The sequence below is a fragment of the Hetaerina americana genome, unplaced genomic scaffold (genome assembly GCF_022747635.1).
Source record: "Hetaerina americana unplaced genomic scaffold, ioHetAmer1.1.p SCAF_12, whole genome shotgun sequence".
NCBI lineage: Eukaryota > Metazoa > Arthropoda > Insecta > Odonata > Calopterygidae > Hetaerina > Hetaerina americana.
Window position 1 is genome coordinate 11,719,401 of NW_027286292.1, and position 16,857 is coordinate 11,736,257.

Genomic DNA, 16,857 nt, shown 5'->3' on the forward strand with positions numbered 1-16,857 from the left:
GTCTTAGCATCAATATGTTGGATTTGCACGAAATCCACTTGGTAACACTATGAGAGTATCCCCGTTACAACGATACATCTCCACAGATAAACCGTTTTACCGGTTGATGACAGAGGTGGTAGAATATTCCGTGGAATATCTATCCGGTCGATAAACTGCTTTACACGCCGATTGGATGAAATGCGCAATTATTGGAAATATTAGTTAAGGTGGATTACGTTCAATACTTAAGCCGTCGGAGGTATGGGAAGTTTGTCCCCTTCTGGGCTACGTAACTCTCTCACTTAAAGTTGATTCAAGATAAATATATATCTTAATTCCACACTCTTAATCGTGATTAGTTCCCTATGCGCAGTATGATTTTTCGCTTAGCCTCCGAATAATTATTAAGATAATTCAAAATTTCGGATTATACCATAGAATTACGGTGGCGAATTGAATAAAGTAGACATTCTCAAGACGCCTCGCAAAATTTTCTGTCAATCAGTCACGCCTGCTTGCCTCCAATCATTCGCCGGTGTATTGGCAGTGCAGTGGGGGAGGGAGGAAATTGATGTTCAGAAAATTATTATTATATAATTTTATTGATATCAGTGAACAATTTGGATAGAAACTATTGGCGAAGCTTATTAAGAATTTGCTGAATATTGATAGATTGATGCTTTATGCTTCAAGGGCAAGGCAAGGATTAATTCATCTGTCCGTCAAAATTAGAATAAATATTAGCTGGGCGAGGTATCAGAACATAGTGTGTGCTTACGTGTGTGTGCGTGAGAAATGGAAATAACTTCTCATATTTTTTGGAAGATGTAATTAATCCTTTCTAGAAAATATCCATCCTTACCTATCTATTTTCACTTAAAGTGTCCCGACTGTCACAAAAACCTATTGTTATCTGCAATTCCCCTTCTAATCAAAGCAGTGCAACAATCAAAAACCCTTTCTGCGCTATTGTGTGCACCTAACCTTCCTAGGTGACCGCATTTCGACCTCACAGGAGCTAGGTCAAATCCATTGTTTCTCAACGGAAAATCGCCAAAAAACTTGTATAGAATAGCGGGAGATGACATAAAAAATACAAGAATTATCCACACACGCCTTAATATGTTTCCTCCTTCTCACTCTACCATTCACTGAGATTCCGTTCGTGTTCGCGAATATGAACCTGAAATATGCAACTTAGACAGGAAATGGGTTAGTGCACTGTCCTTTTCTAAAATTTATATTCTGAATCTCTGATTCTTATCACATAAGCAGACGTCACTATTTTGCATTTTGATTAGACTTTTAATCTTGTTGAAAATAGAATAAATTGAAAATACAAATTACAATGCTGGTCGGGGTCTAGGATTTTCGGCAAGAAAGAGGAGACCAAAAATAATTTTCATTAGCATTCAATGTAGGGTTTATTTTCCATATTATCCCTTCATTTAACTTAGCAATAAGTTATGCGTCGATTTCAACGTACTAGGGTTTCAAATATATTGAATGGACTCTGGCCTTTAAGGATAGGATTTATTATGTAAGAAATTCACAACTACCGTGGTAAAGTTGCTAAATATTTTCCTTGAATTCGTCCCTCTTTTATGAGCAGAGAAGCCAGAATTTTGCGAGACGACGATATGTTGGCGTTCGGTACGAGTCATCGGAACGGGGAGCGATCCCCAAAATATAAGAATATAGTATGTCTCGGAAAGTATTGAAAACTATTATCTAGTATTTGGCCGAAATATTACTTGCACATATTTTAAGAAGTAAATCTCCTTAGGCATCGCAAGTTTTCCAAAAGGAGATGAATTTGCAGGTTATTGACAATTCCGCTTCCCGAACACAAATATCAAAGACGTTATTGTGTTGAAAAGGTAGTTTCAAATAAAAACATAACTTTCTCAGAGTCAAATTTTCCTTCAAAAGGCTAGGATGTTTTTACCCGATGCATTTATTTCTATTCGGGAAAAAAATAAACGACTTACGATCTTTTGCTCTCATTGAACCTTGACGTGGTGAAATAGCTGGCACGATCAGATAACCCCTAGAGCTCCAATAGCAGGGGCAAAGATAATTGCTTCTTTTAGAGTCACTCATGGCAGAGAGGTCGAAGGTTAGGAGCCAGGCGAAAGGTAATCCACTCTATACGCTGTTCCTCAGTGAGATGGCTGCAAAGATGTCTCATACCAGTGAGAGCAATTTAAGTCATGGAGTCAAGATTTCAACACTACTGAGGTAGACAACAGAAAATCATTTCAGTTTATTTTTCTATGACACAAATATGGGCGGTAATAAAATAGATAGTGTGCCAGATGAATTAGAAGAATAATTGTTAACGCGACGGGTAGGGAACATCTAATGGTGATGGGGATTGAAACGCAGTGGTAGGCGAAGGGAGAGAAGAGTGGCATGTAGGGGAGTGGTGTTTAGGAATAAAAACTGACTGCCGAAAGAAAGTAATCAAGTTTTTTTGGGAGATAGCGTTCACCTAACCCTGGTTCAAAGACAGTCACGGAGGTAGCTACGAAGAGATAGTACCTGTGGAAACAGAAAAGTACCAGCCAGAGTTCCTTTTGATTACAATTATATTTAAGAATAGTGTCATGAATTAATTCAGCTTCCCGTAGGTTTACGATAATTGGAACAATTCATTCATTACGACGAAATTCAATTTAAAATTCAAGAGTTTTAGCAGGTTAGGAATAGGGACCTGTGAATCAATAATTCTATTTCAAATTGAATCAAAAATTGAATAGGCAGCCATAAGTAGAATCCGAATCGAATAAAACTAAATATTTATGCCCTCTTAGGTGAATGTTCAGTTATTAGTTAAAATTATTATAAGCACAATTTTTATTTTCTTATTTATTCAAATAACATTATCAGTCACATTAACTGATATTTTGAAAAGCTAGAAAATACGGTTAGAACCTAAAATAAGTTGAAAATTAAGCAATAAAAATACATAATATTATAAACTAAATTGAAAATCTGAAAAGAATTTTAAGACTTAAGTTGAATAAAATTAAGTTGCAGATTTTACTATGATGAAAAATGTAAGTTAAATAGGTACTCATTTGCTAATATAATGCATAAACGTTTTAGAAATATGTTTAAAACTTAGTTTTAACATTACATTTCCTTTTTACGGAGTCATTGAAATTCAGAGTATCAGAAATGCAGGGATGAAAGCAATGCATTATGAAGAGTGGAATTATTTTGCTATTTTCCTTCCAATGAAGTAATGGACCAACGCCACGACCGATTGATGGCAGTTGAAGTACACTTATAGACTTCATTTGAATGTTTTCCACAAAAGAATGGCACTCAGCAGCTACTGGCATTTCTTTGTTGTGCCGAATTCTATGGCTCCCAATAATTTTCCATTTCGAAACCAGAAATTCAAGAAGGCGGTAAATTTAAACAAAAAATGTTCATCCGAGTGCCAATGCTAATTAGTTTGTTTTACAATTTTACTGATCAGAACTTTCAGGACAAAACTTTACCGCTCTCAAGCTCAATTATTACACTACATTTTAGAATATTTTAGCGAAATTAGTATCCACTTGGACGGTAATGAAAATTTGCTTAGTCAAGGTGATCCAAAGCTAGTAACAGTGTGAACCTGTTCAAGATTTGGCAAATAAAATTGAGATAATAAAGTATTGTGCAAGGTCTGTTCCAAAAGTAGTAGGACTGAGTCGATTAAAAAATTTATACTTCCAGAATTAATACATTCACTCAGTCTTCGAAGTAGCACCGTTCCCGGAGCGTTTTCCACGCCTCATACGCCTTCTGGAAGGCGTCGCCCAGAATGCTGCTAAGCTCCCTCGTCCCGGCCAGTTAAAATGGCCCCACCGAGCCGGGGTGACGTCCTTTCAGCACGGATTTGAGGCGAGGGAAGAGGAAAAAGTCTAATGGGGCATATTCTAAAAAATTTGGACCCTCACTCTTATGGTCAAGAAGCTCTTGTCAGATCACCGTGCGAGTTTCCTTTTGTTCGTCCGAGATCACTCGCGGAACCAACTTCACACACATCTTCCTCATTCCCATGTTTTCGGTCACGAGTCGATGCACATCAATTGTAAGGATGCCAAGTTCATCAGAAACCATGCGAACACTGAATCTGCGATCCCTGTCCAACAAAGCCTTCACTTTTGCAAGATTTTCGTCACTTTTTGGGGTCGAAGGGGGTCTGAACGTTCAGCGTCTTCAACATATTCTCTGTCCTCCCGGAACAACTTGCGCCACTCAAAAACGCCCGATCTACCCATAGCGCTATGACTAAAAGCTACCTTGAGCATGCCATTAGTCTCTTTACCGGTTTTGCCCATTTTCACGCCAAATTTGATGGCGAAGCGCTACTCCAATAATCGGTTCATGGCGGAGCGTAACGAGGTCACGTTCTAAAGGTTTCGCAAACGAACGATCCCCACTCCGCAAAGACTGGGAGCCAACTACCACCGGCCTCTAGCCTTTCCTGTGACTCCCCTCCCTCGAACTCGGCCAGAGAAACGGCCGTCCTTTCGTCCGTTTATCCAGGAAAAAATAAGTAACACTACTTTGAGACAGGCCTTGTAGAAATGCCGTTACTTGTCAAAGTCTGCAAGAGTAGACGATGTTTTGCATCTAGACCCAAAAATGTTGCGACTTGAAATGAGAAATAAAAAATAGATTTTTTGGGGAAAATTTTGTAAGTTAGTGTCAAATGTACAATAATTTGTACCATTCACTGAAACTTAACTGTTTCCTATAATTTCATTGAAGATACATCGATGGATACCAAAAACGATGAGATGGTATTTTGGCGACCACATTATCACGTGAAATATGAAAATAGAGTGCAATTAGCGTATTCTTGATTAAATAAAATTTTAGATTATATATTTTAAACAGTTTAGAGTTTCCACTTGCCTATATACTTAAATTTTTATTTTCAAAGCGCGTCATCAGAAAGAAGTAAATGAACTTGTAGCTTTTGAAACAACGAATCGAAATTGCATAACATTTTTTTGATGTATTTCTAACACTTAGAAATACGAGGGTAATTTGAAAAGTTCTCGTAATAGAATTGAACTAAACGACTTACCTCAATGAAACTTTTTTATTTTTCAATGTAGTCTCTCTGTACCCTAATGCACTTGACCCAGCGATGTTCCAATGTCTTGATTCGATCTCGAAAATTAAATTCCTTCAGACCACTCAAAATACCCTTATAATTCGGCAGTTATTTCTGTGTTTGAAGAGTATATCCGTCCACCGAGGAAAATTTTGAGCTTGAGGGGAAGAAATGGAAATCTGATGGAGCCAAATCAGGTGAATAAGGCGGTTGGGGCAACAATTTGAATATTAGTTCACTTGATATAATTCGTTGTCTCACGTCCGTCGAATAAATCTATGTGGAATTACAAAGTTTCTCCTTTCATTATATTAGTTCACTTATGTTTGTCATGGCAACGACACTTGTGTATGGGCGTGCATTGTCTTGATGAAATACGACCTTCTTCCTTGCCAAACCTGACCTTTTTTCCTATATCTTTTGCTGTAGTTGGTCCAGAAGGTTACTCTAACTAGAGTAGTATTGTCCGGTAATTGTTCGACAGGTGGGAAGAAAATCTATCAGCAGAATCCCTTTCGATTCCCAGAAAACTGGAGCCATCGCCTTTCCGGCCGACCGAATTGCTTTGCTTTTCTCCGGCCTTTACTTCTTTTGGTGGTGATGAATCAATATGTTTCCGCTGCTTAGACTGCTGATTTGTCTCTGGGGTACCCAAGTTTCATCGGCGGTCACAAACCGGCGCAGAGAGCCTTGTTGGTTGCTCTTAACGCCGGTCAGACGTTGTTTGGATATTTCCATTCTGATGAGTTTGTGATCCTGCGTCAAGAGTCGCGGCACACATCTAGCAGATAATTTTATCATGTCCAATTCCACTGTAAAAATGTGATATGCCCGTTCAGATGACTCCCTACAGCTTCAGCGATTTCTCGCACTTTCAGTCGGCGATCCTCCATGATCTCAACGTCCCGGTGGATGGGGGTCCGACCACTCAGCTCGGTAGAGGCGTCCCCCACAACTCAGGCGCACTTTAGTTCAGTCGCCTCCGGGCATACGTTGAGACAGAAGGTGGACTTCTGTGACGTGTGATTGTTTGTGGTGCCGTCGCGCCAGCATGGAGCGCACCGCCGAGCAACGCTACGCTGTGAAGTTTTGCGTTAAACTCGGGAAATCCGCGTCGGAGACCCTTGAACTCATTAAAAAGGCTTATGGAGATTATGCCTTAAGCCGCACAAGAGTTTTTGAGTGGCAGAAAATGTTTAAGGAAGGCCGGGAGCTCGTCGAAGACGAGCACCGCGTCGGACACCCGACGACCGCTGGAACCGATGCTCAAGTGGCCAAAGTGAAAAACGTTTTGGACTCTGACAGGCGTTTAACCATCACCCGTGTCACTGAGGAGACCCGCCTTTCAGTCGGAAGCGTCCACACCATTGTAACAGAGGATCCTGCGATGAGAAAAGTGTGCGCGAAACTGGTGCCGAAAGTCTTGAGCGAGGAACAAAAACTGTTGCGGGTGGAAATTTCGCAAAGAAATTTTGGACTGCGCCCAGGAAGATGAAAATTTTCTCGACAATCTTATTACCTCAAAGGATAGCTCAAAAGGAGCTCAAAGGATATCGGTTCGACTCCATCAAGGCGTTTCAATCGGCGACGACAAAGGCTCTCAACAGTATTCCGAAAACCGACTTCCAACGGGCTTTTGACGAGTGGCAGACGCGCTACGAACTAAGTGTATCGATGCAGGAGGAATGTATTTTGAAGATTATTAAGTAATTGTAATGATAACTGCAATAAATTTTGGTTTTTGGAGCCAGTCCCGATACTTATTGTACGGACCCTGAAATTAGCATAAAGAAATATGTCACGTAGTAAATAGATGAACGTTAACAGGGAGATGTGAAAAATGTGCAGGGAACTAAGTAATGAACTTGGTTCATAACTAAATGGCCCAAGAGACCGTGTTGTAAAAAGGGATTGCATGATATGGAAATATTTCAGTGATTATATGTAGAGGAAGAGCTTTATAAGTAGGTAGGATAGGAAGAATTATCAGTATGCGCGCATAGCCAATGCCGCCCGTAGGATGTAAGACATTAAGGTTCTTAATGGGACCAAAAGAGAGTCGAAAAAGGTGAAATGAGTGAATAGAGGAATTTTATGACAACGGTATTAGGATTAGAATGAATTTTTCTAACTTGTTTCACATAGAAACGAAATTCGATTCGGAAGGCGATAGCTTGGATTCAGGAGTACTGAATATCGAGATAGAAAAAGCACCAAGGGCTGAAGAAAAATAAAGCACTTGGTAGAGATTATATCCTCACAGTATTACTAAAGAGCTTAGGGTAAATGGAAGGATTTTTTTTAACTATTAAGTAAAATTTATTAGGACGGAATCTTTCCAGAAGACTTAAATAGGGCAGTTTGAATCCCTACCATGAAAAAGAATACAGCGTCAATATGAGAGGAGTGCCGGACCATGGGTTGGATTCATACTCAGAAAAGGTTCTGAGAATCACCTACAGAAGTAGTAGTATACATTATATGGTGGTGCATTCATACATGTACATAAAATTGGCACATAATATGGTGGTACATAATATTGCAAACAAATACCAAGGCGAAAATCAGTATTGGTTGATAAAGGAGCGTAATAAGGACCCTTCACTTGTTTTGGACAGTATTTAGAAGGAAAAATGGTCTATGTAATGGTGGGGAGGGATTCTAGGAGAGGAATAACATTGGCCAAAGAAGTCTGGAACGAAGATATGGATCGGGATAGTGAGATGGCAATGTACTGGCTTCCCACTCAGAAGGCCCGAGTTCTAATCCTAGAGACGGCTGATGGTTTTCATTGATAGCCCTTCTTGAGGAGATTTGTGGAGAGCACTTCTCCCTGCGTTTTAACTTCAAGTGGGTATGCTGTCCGTCAGATGGGACGTTAAACTTCGGACCCCTTTGTTCTATAACGACTGTTATCTATAACAAAATACTTAGGGTGCTGCAATCTGACTCTATGGTGGGAATAGGTTTATACGAGGGTCATCCGGAAAGTAGTACCCGTTCGTGAAATAAAGACACAAAAGTAAATATTAACAAACATAAAAAATTTTATTTGAAAGAGGATACTTTAAACTACTTCTCAACATAATCTCCAAGCAAATTAAGGCATTTGTCATAACGTGTGACAAGTTTCTGTATTCCTGTTGCATAGTCCTTCGCCGCCAGCTCATTGAGATACGCGAGGGACCCATCTTGCACAAATTTTTGCATAATGCAGATGGTGTTTAACAATTTCATGAACAATTGTTCGAGAAACATTGGGAAAATGCTCACAGATGTCATCAATTGTGACGCGCCGATCGTTCCTCACGAATTCGTCAACTGAGCTCACCAGTTGGTCTGTAATGACAGACGGTCTCCCCGAACGCTCATCGTCGTGTGTGTTCCCCCTCCCCATGTTGAAGTTGCGACACCACCGCCGAACAGACGACTCGTCCATTACATTGTCTCCATACACCTCCTTTAATTGGCGATGAATATCACATGGGCGAACGTTTCTTGCATTGAGGAATTTAATCACTGCCCTCACTTCACAACTGGCGGCGTTCTCAATTTTTTTAAACATTGTAAACAATCACAGAAACAACACAGGCAATGCTAGCGTCACGCAACTTGGCTCAGAGAAGGCAGACAAGCCACTGAAGCTATCTGACCTCGTCCAGCGGCTACTCGCGTCGTCAGCACTTCATGCGGCACGAACGGGTACTACTTTCCGGATGACCCTCTTATTTTATTTCCTTACTTCATGAAACGTAGATATTCCTTAAATTGATTTAATTCCTAGAAGAAAGTAATTCATTCACTTCTGAACATCAATCAGTATCGCTGAAATAATAAATGAGGCTTCATTTTTTATAATTAACTTTTATTTTATGCTATCGCCATCACTAACCGAACCGACATTCGGGTTGATTACTATGTTCATGGTTTTATCCTGTTAGCATCGGCATCAAGTTGAAAAAATACAAGTCTTTCCCCAGGCGAAAAAGTTAGTCTTAACTAGCCAATGGCATTTATTAGTTTTTCCAAGAAAACTGTATTGCACGTTAATGATGCCGTCTTTTCTCGAAGTTCACACTCATATACAAGAGCATTTCAAAGGAATTCCTTGGATAAGCTCCCACACCGGAGTTATTATTTTCCTGATAAGGTAAAACATGTGTATGTATAACCCGTAGACAACAGCCTCGGAGCAAAGGAGACCCAACATACAAGGTCTGTTAAAAAGGTATCGCGAAATTTGAATTTTCGCAGGTTACGTACTTTTGATTTTCGATTTTTTTTGGCGTTATGTTGATATTTATGTCTCTCACTTATGCCGGAAAGTTCGGCCATTTTAAATGTTCAGTCAATTGTTGACAGCTGTTTTGCTGGGACGTGTTTCAGCTTGTCTTCGATTTTTGCCTGGCCCAAAAAATGGGCCAAAGAATCTGTATCAAATTTTGTGTGAAAAACGAAATTAAGTGTACGGACCCATTCCGAATGTTGACTGTGGCATATGGAGAAGCTACCTTGGACCGAGGCAACGTTTATCGGTGGTACAAAATGTTCTCCGAGGGCCGAGAAGATGTGAACGACGAAGAGCGTGCCGGACGTCAACAACAGACGAAGACATTGATGAAGTGAAGGAAATGGTATTGGCCAATCGTCGAAGCACCGCTAGAGAAGTTGCTGAGGACCTAAACATATCGACTGGCTCGTGCCACTCGATTTTTACCAATTAATTTGGCATGACATGGGTCGCCGCGGAATTCGTACCAAAATTGCTCAATTTCGACCAAAACCGCAACTCTATGAAAGCATTGCTTATGAGGTGTTGGACTCAGTCTGCGACGACCCAAATTTGCTCCAGAGGGTCATAACTGGTGACGAATCATCGGTTTGTGGTGGAATATGGAAAATATGGAAAACTCCAATCATCCCAATGGAAGCTGTAGCACGAGCCAAGACCGAAAAAAAATGCGCCAAGTTCGGTCGAATGTGAAATTCTGCTTGCAGTTTTCTTCGATTGCAGGGGCTAGGTGCATCATGAGTTCTTGCCTCAGGGTAGAACGGTAAATAAGGAATATTAACTGCAAGTTATGCGCAAATTGCGCGAAGCAATCCGCCACAAACGCCCGGATTTGTGGAAGAACAGAAATTGGCTTTTGCACCATAACAATGCCCCTACTCACTTATCGTTACTTGTGTGCGAATGTTTGGCTAAAAACAACACACTAGTGATGCCACAGCTACCGTATTCCCCAGATCTGACCCCCATTGACTTTTTCTTATTCCCGAAACTGAAGAGGCCCCATGACAAGACAACGCTACGCTACGATTGACGAGATAAAGACTGCATCGAGGGAGGAGCTGAACAAGATCACAAAAAATGATTTTTTGAAGTGCTTCAAGGATTGAAAAAACGTTGGCACAAGTGTATACAATATCTGATGGGGATAACTTTGAGGGGGACAAAATAAATATTCATCAATAAATAAATAATTTTTGAGAAAACACAAGAGTCGTGATACTTTTTGAACAGACCTTTTAATTAGATCTTTCAGTGCCGATTGAGAAGAACCGCTAGCGTGCACTGCCACAATGACCTATGTCATGCCTGTGCATTAAACACATTACACATTGAGGTTTTCCTTCACTCAGCTTCCATCGCAAAGATATCTAACCAATCATAAGTTTATATTATTGTAATGCTGTTTCAGATGCCTACTCCTCTGAATGTCTGTTGGTAGCTAGGAGCTACAAAGCAATCTTTCTTCGCCTTCTGCGTAAGGCATTCCGTGGATTCTAGACATTATAACAAGGGCGTTCAAAGCTGCAGCAACATTGTTGTGAGCGTAATCGTCATGTTCATATGATTGTATTTCAGAACTTCTTATAGAGTCTGAATAAGTGAATATAAGTTGACCCCGTCAGTCTAGCGTAGAGTTTACCTAATTATAGGCTGCGAGGATAATAGTTCGCTACTTTTTATAAGCATTGAATGCCTGTTTAATTAGCGTGAAAGTAATGTACAAATCAATTCACAAGGACGCCAAATATTCAATCCGCCACTTGGTAAGGTTTTTGCATTGACCAATTAGTGTATTTCGATTCCTATGAGGGAGGGTTTAAACTCCTTTAGTCATAATAGCCCGCAACAATTAGGTTTATCATAATTTTAAGAAAGGTAAAGTAAAATAGACGCTGTACTCACATTAAGCGCAGACTCTAGCTTGGCATTCACTAAATAAAGTTATTGTTTTCTTATAACAGACTTTCCAATGGTCACGGGTTCAAATTGGAAAAATAAATACGTAGCCGCTACCGTCGCGAAAAGTGTTGCATCTAAATCAAAAAAATGCCTCCAAAACAAGCAAAGACGTCTAGCAGTGTTAGGTAACCAGTAATTCTAATTCTACGCCACTCAAATCATAGCATCCCGCGATCCACCAAATGGGGGTTTGGAAGGGGGGAGAACGGACACCATTCATGCAACTAACATTCAAATTGGATTAAGGCTGGAACCCACTTGATTGTCGAAGACACCAGGCAAGACAAAATTTTAGGAAGGTGCAAGGTATATGATTTTTCTTACAATACGGAGAGAATTATAATGGGACAAAATTATATCGGTAGAATCGAACACCGGGATATGGTAAAAGAGAAGGGCACCGTCACAGAGAGATAAGTACACCTTCTAACTCACATAGAACACAAACATAACAGAAACGAACCCAAGACCCCGAATAAAGGCAGGTAGGAAGTATGAAGATCCGATAAAAGGAATACTATGGGGAAACAAGGAGTAAGCCCAAGAGAAATGTAATGCAGAATAACTTTTCGGGACTACCGCAGGCAGGTAGACAATCGAAGATGATGATAGCAGTTTTGAATTTCAAAATTTGACATTTTCATAGATTAAGAAATTTGAAGCGTTAAAGACAATATCCTATGTCCCCAATCGGCTATATTGTCCTCGCACACACGCATATTCCTAGTTTCCACCCCGGCACTTACAGTGAATCCCTCTGCTGGCCTAGCCTATGTTCATCTCGCAGCCTACCAAAGGGTAGTTGTTGTAAATCATTCCCAATTTGTTCAACGCCGGGCACACAAAAATATGTAGGAGGTGTGCCCCATTGCCTTAGTTAAATATAATTTTATGCAAAATTAATACAGCTTTTATGCATACAAGAAGAAGGAAATCAAGTGCATCAATTTTTAATACACTAAATATGTTAAACAAAAGCTTTGTTTAGCGTACATAATTGTTTCCCAGCTCAGTTAAAACAAGATGAAGCTATTTCATTGATGATCCCCATCCTATTTTTTGTTATTTGTTTTTTAAATGACTATGCAAACATTTGAGACTGTTTTGTTCTCCAAAACAGAGGAAACGGAAGGGTTCTAGATTCCTGAATATATTTTATCTATTTAAAATTCAAAATAAGAGCATACGGTGAAAATTCAAACTCGATTTGTTGAAGAGATTAAATGATTTGCCAACATTTTTAAAATGCTTGGAGGGATCTAAGTACCCTCGTACTCATGTTTTCTGGTCAAAATCGGAAAAACTAGGCACTAGTATTGAAACGCATGCCTCGTGGAATTAATGGTGGATCAATGAATAAATATTTGCTTGAGGTGAATCCGGCTAGCAGAGGAATTTTCAAAGAAATGTAATGAGTGATTGCCATAAAATGTCTCTCAATGTACGCTCAATGGAAAAAAAATAATCAGGAATATTTTTCAACAATTTGTTTGCTTTACCTAAACAATATTATTATTTCCGATCCCCTTGCAGCAAAATGTCTATGAAAATCGGTATTAAAAACTGAAAAATTACCTAATAATTTGAACATTTAATGATTTGGTAACGAACACAACTCTGAGAGAATATTATACTACAAAATCGTAATGGCAGATTAGACCACTAGTATATATTCCAGAGATAGACACCGTCACAGATTTAAGTACTCGATCTTTCCTCGCTCTTTATGCAAACACAAGAAAATCGAGCACAAAAGTCCTCAAAAATGAAATAACTCTAGTATTAGCACTTGATAAATTGGTGAAGTCCAGCGCTCGGGGATGATTATAATGGCATTATATTATATTGGTGTATTCCACCATCGAAAATGAAAGAGACAGGCACCGTAACCAACCGAGATAACTAACTACTCTTACTTCTGTCGCGCGATCCACAATCATAACAAAATCGAACCCTAGAGCCCGAAAAAAATTAAATTAACTCCATTATTTACATTTGACAGCTTGGTGTAGCACAATACACGGTGGGAATTATACAACACCCAGAGAGAATCATTACGGCACAAAATTATATTATTTTAATCCACCGTCGGAATAAAATAGGAGAGGTTGGCAGCGAAACAGACGGAAATATGTATACCCTCGTTATTCCGTAGCAAAATACGTGAGCATGAAAAAATCGAACGCATTAGCCCGAAAATTTACTCGAATGTGGTAGTCCAGGGGAGGGAGTTGGACTACTGGCCGGAGGGATCGGTTCGATTCCCGGGCACCCTTAGCTAAACCAGAGCTGTGTAATTTTTCGAGTACCCGATCTTCCTGGAAAACCATAACCAGTACAGGGAAAGGAACTAGTTCCCTACTCTGATGTGTGGATTGCACACGCTGTCGGGCTTAGTACTGGGTGAACTCTACCATTACCTACCAAACCGACCTTCGAGCTGAATGCAGTGTTTAAGGTTTTCAATTTGAATATGATAAATTAGTGTCACGTAATACGCTGAGAGAATCATTATTTCACCAAATAAAATTAGTAGATTCCACCACCATGATGAAATAAGTCTGACACCGTCACAGATAAGTTAACGTGCTCGACCTTTCCTCGAACGATATGCCAGAATAATCAAATCGAACCCAAGATCACGAAAAAATTAAATTAACTCGAGTATTTGCATTTTAATATTTCGTGAACGGCAATGTACTAATAAAAATCCCAAAGCATTGGGAGAATTATTATGGCATCATGTTACATAGCTGATTCCACCACCGGGATTAAATAAGAGAGATATACACCGTCACTGACAGAGACTCCTTCTATCTCACACATTTCGCAAACATAACAGAAACCAACCCAAAAGCCCGAAAAAATTAAAATATGGCAATTTGAATTTGATAATTAGAAGATCCACAACTCACTGAGAGAATTGCAAAAAACATACAGAGAGATAAACACCGTAAAATATGAAAATAAATACTCATTTTTCCGTTGCGCCATAAACAATTATGACAAAATCGACACCACGAGACCAAAAAAATTTAATTGATTCGAATATTTGCATTTGAAAAATTCGGCGAAACGCAGCATAAGGAAAAAATTGCGTAACATACAAAGAGAATCATCATTGCATCAAATGGCATCGGTAGATTTGACCACCGGAATGTAATAAGACATAGACCCCATAGACAGATCAAGTATTCGGTCGTTCCTGGCACGAAGGACGAAGCACAAGAGGCGGAGAATTATTTTGGCACCAAATTATATTGGTAGATTCCACCATCCTGATGAACTAAGTCACATATATACCGCCTCGGATAGATTTAAGTCCTGGTTAAACGTTACAAATCGAACCTAAGAACCCGAAAAAGTTAAATTTACTCGAGTTTAGAATTCGATGACTTGATGAAGCACAATACACAGAGAGAATAATTATGGTAACACGTAATGGAAGCAACGGATTTCACGAGGGTCCCAAGGTTTACTGTCGAGCCTGAAACTATCCCAAGGTTCATACGTGATGTGGGTGATCCGTGTCCCTTTCCTAGAATCAGTATCCCTTACGGGTGGTGCTCCAGGGTCGCCACTACATTCCGCGAGGATGGATCGGAATTCCACGATACTCAAATCACAATTGCCTATGCGCTATCAAATACACGCTCACAAATGGTTTGAAATAAAATCATCTAACCTTGTTGGCTGCCTCTTTTGACCAAGAGTGGATTCGAGACGCCGGCGTTGTGGGTGGTCGGTGATTGAAAGACCTAGGTGAGCGCCCTTCCGGAAGCGCCTGAGGTCTTTTTATCCGCCGATTGGCAGTTCGCTGGATAGTGCTTCGAGAGCGTCTCCCCCACTTGTACTTCAGATACGGAGCTTCCTGCCTCCGAGATATGCCCCAGTCGGAGTTCAGGGATATGCCGTCGCGGGGTCGACGCCTGTGGGAGCGGCTCCCTTGCCACCGCCGGGCCGATCGTCGGGATCGCTGGTCGGAGACTGAAGGCGACGCGCGATGCGCAATGCACTCCTCGTTATCCGGAGGTCTCTAGCCCGCCTCACCCCCGCCCTCTCTGCCGTGCCGCTGTTGAAAACTTCCCCCTCCCCTCGCCCCGCACCCCGCTGATCTTCGTCGCCAAGCGAAGCGGTCTTAGCCAAGTGAAAATACTAGGAGACGGATTGCCGTCATTTCAATTGCATATATTTTGAGGGGGGGATAGCTTGGGTCAGGGGCTTCGACAGCTCCCACCGTTGCCGCTCTCTACGTGAGGTCAGTAAAATTTATATTATAATTCAGCCTTGAAATGCGGCTTAGTGCGATAATGTGAAAATGTTACATCACATCGACAAGTTTCATAAAAATAGTACACAGATGGATGTGAATATTTTCTTAACCTTATCGCACCAGCCGAAGTCTAAATGCAGTATCTAACCTACGTAACTCTTTCTAAGACAAACACGACAACAAAGGCAGGGGTGGATTTGATGCCTTTGGGCTTCTCGGCTTTTAAATGTTTCCAACAGATCTACCGCGGTCGATTCAATTATCATGTTCACATTATTAGAGTTTTTAGGTTATATTATTATTTGGGAACATCGGTAGTTAAAATAGGCAACTAACAAAAATTATAATTTAATTTTAGGGAAATCGAAGTAGCAAAATATTATGCTCAAAAATATTTCTTTTCCTTCACTGGAATTTTAGCAAGAAATTTTTTTGCGTGAAATGCAATAATGTGGATGGATAATCTTGAATTGTGCGAAAGAATTTGGAGAAGAGAGCAAAACATCTTGTCACGAAACCAAATTATACCATTCGAAACCTTGCACCAATGTGACTCCCAAAAAATGGAACGGCCCGGAATTTGCATAGTTTGGGTTACTCAGAATTCGTGTCTCCGGTATGACACAATGAGCCGCAGTGAAGTTTCTCAGCAAATTACCCATTAACGAAACAGTCATACTCTATAATATTTCAATTAGAGTCGGCGACTTTACTTTTACTTGAAACTTTCAACACTAGCCATAATCTTCTCGGAACAGGGAAAGTGCAAGTAGCGCTGAGCGTCAGACGCATGAAGTAATCTGACAATAGTGGCAATGGTTTCAATTTATTTTACCTACATATACATATGGCTTGAATGGCCCAAACTTAATTGAATAATAATGGATATGAAGGTACATATGTATTTTTTTAAGTTGACGAAGAGTTTATATGTCCTTTTCAAAGAACTAAGCCCGTAACTTAACATTGTCTGAACAAATATATAATATATTACTTCCTTGATAGATAAGAGTCACCGGTTGCGAATGAAGTCGAATTTTGATTTAAAAAGTTTCTTAAAGATGAAACAACTGAGCAGTATTACAATGCTATTTCAAGATGTATGAAGTACCTATTGCAAGTATAATTTTACTTGCAAATAGGTACTGCATATTACTAACTCTCAATGCTTAAACAACCACATGCATTTTTTATAATTCGTGGAATGATACCACCTAAAATAGC

At 40.0% G+C, this 16,857-nt stretch overlaps 1 protein-coding gene across 4 annotated transcripts in view; it reads right to left on the minus strand.

The window, feature by feature from the left end:
* Positions 1-15,324, minus strand: part of LOC139685865 (uncharacterized) — a 48,267-nt gene extending 32,943 nt beyond the window's left edge. For all 4 annotated transcript variants that reach the window (XM_071582983.1, XM_071582981.1, XM_071582982.1 and 1 more), the window contains exon 1: positions 15,046-15,324. The gene's annotated coding sequence lies outside the window, so the exon portion shown is untranslated. The remainder of the gene's footprint in view (positions 1-15,045) is intronic.
* Positions 15,325-16,857: the final 1,533 nt, after the last annotated feature.